We start from the raw sequence: 2,246 nt of genomic DNA on the forward strand, positions 1-2,246 counted from the left end.
TAGAAAAAATATAATTCTGACATTCAATAGATGAATAGCTAAAAAACATAGTTCAGATTCACTTCCTTTGCAAAGTCATTTCTGTTCTCTAATATACTTAGTTGTGCTAATCCTGTGCCTTATGCCTATGTTGACTGGTGAACTTGTGACACTATGCTATAATTATTATTTATATGTGTGTCTGCTTGGTTGCCTGCAAACTCCTTGAGGTCAGGGACCACAACATACATGCTTAACATAGTACATACTTTTAATGAATGTTTCCTGAATGGAATCAAATAATATCCCTCCATATTCCATTGTTAATTTGAAATAATTAATATCAGTACATAGTCCATCAATATTAACTCAAAATAAAGTGATTTTGAGAAGTTACTTGCTACTGTGGTAACTAAAATACCTACTTAAAAATAATTAAGAAACAAATTGAATATGGTTATCAATAATTATATAATCATCATGAACTATATTTGCATTTACATGCAAAGCAAAATAACTACATGAAAGCAAACAAAAAGCTTTTTTGAAAGGTAATATTTGCTGACAATTATTGAGTAATTAAGATGTACATGGCACTGTGTGAAGTTCTCTATATACATTATCTCATTCAGTCTTCACAACATATTTTTATCATGCCAGTTTTAGAGATAAATAACCAGGCTTAAATAATTAACTAACTTATCTAAGTTCACCCATAAAATAGGGTAAATCTTAGATTGAACACAGGTACTCTGTAGAACCCTTGAACTTCCAACTTTTTGGAGATAAATTATAATATGGGTATCCTAATAGGTTCAAAGACCATAAAAATGAAATATTTTGCCACATCCAGTTAGATCTATTTTTCATCATCTGAGCTAAGTTCTTTGTCCTCAGATTTGTTAAGAGTTCTACAGGCATCACAAACATCACTGGGTCAATCTTTTGTCATAAGGATGAAAGGCATAGAGAAGAATCCCAAAATACATTCATTTTCAGAATGTCAGGTCAGAATATAAACAGACTGGTAGAAAGAGGAGAGGAACACAACCTTTAAAAACAGCTGACAAAGCTCCTAAGGTAGCTCTCTGCTTTCTCTTGAACTGAAAATTTAAAACCAGAGTTTGGAATTTTTATCTTTTCCACTCCACCATGCTATTTTTGGCTTGTACCCATTATACTTGGATTACTGAATACTTTCCTCACTGAGCTCTCTTGATTTGTAGCTGTAAAGCCCTTAGAGGTTCAGGTTCAGCACTATCTGCCGAATAAATCTCAGAATAAAGTCCAAGGTCCACCTACCTTCCTGGCTTCCAGTCAGCCACCACTTCTTTCCAATGTTCCACTACACTCCTACCTTCCCCTATTTACGTGCACTTACATCCTCGGCTCCAAGGATACTAACCCAAACAACCTTCCTAACCTATGGCCCACATTCTTATCTCCCTGTCCTTAGTCATGCTATTTTTTCAGCCTAATATATTCTTCACTTCACCTGTACAAAGCTTAGCTCTTCTTACAGATGCAATTCAAGCCCACCACTTGCCTGACCAATTCAGACACAACATAGAACTTGTCCACCCTGTACCTAAAAACTGAGCTCCCTTATTATTATTATTGACTTTGCTTTGTGTTACATTTCATACAAATAACACTTTTTCCTCTCAAGTGAACCACTACTTTTCAGACAAAAGCCATCGGCTATTCCTGTAATGTATTATAAGATCCCTAATGTAGGTCTGTAAATACAGTCAGAATTTAGTACACCTTTATTCTATTAATAAAACTAATTATTAATTGGTTAGTTCTCAAATTATCAGTTTTAAAATATTTTTGTCTATTGCAAGATTGTGACATTTGATCTTCACACTGGAGTGAAGGTCAGCATATCACAGATTGAGTATCTAGCAACAGTAGACATTTGAGAGCTCTCTTTAAAAAATAAAACACTAAACTAGAAAAACTTGTTAAAGAATCAGAAGAGAATTATTCCTTCTGATGTACTTTTTTGGGGCTTTTAAGCTGTTTGCAGTGGCTCTTCTTTCCATCAGTTTATTTTTTCATATTCAAATTTAACACAGAATGTGCTTGAGTTATTTCTGGAGGCCATAATTAGATTAGATAGAAGCTTCTCAAGATAAATCTGGTAGTTAAAAATTGTTAAATATCATTTCTAATTACCTTAATACAGTTCAAATAAAACATAAGACACTAGCACAGAACTTTATTCTAAATAACTGTAGATGAAGAAAAGGTAAATTTTTTTT

Source organism: Propithecus coquereli, unplaced genomic scaffold (genome assembly GCF_000956105.1).
Source record: "Propithecus coquereli isolate 6110/MARCELLA unplaced genomic scaffold, Pcoq_1.0 Scaffold43, whole genome shotgun sequence".
NCBI lineage: Eukaryota > Metazoa > Chordata > Mammalia > Primates > Indriidae > Propithecus > Propithecus coquereli.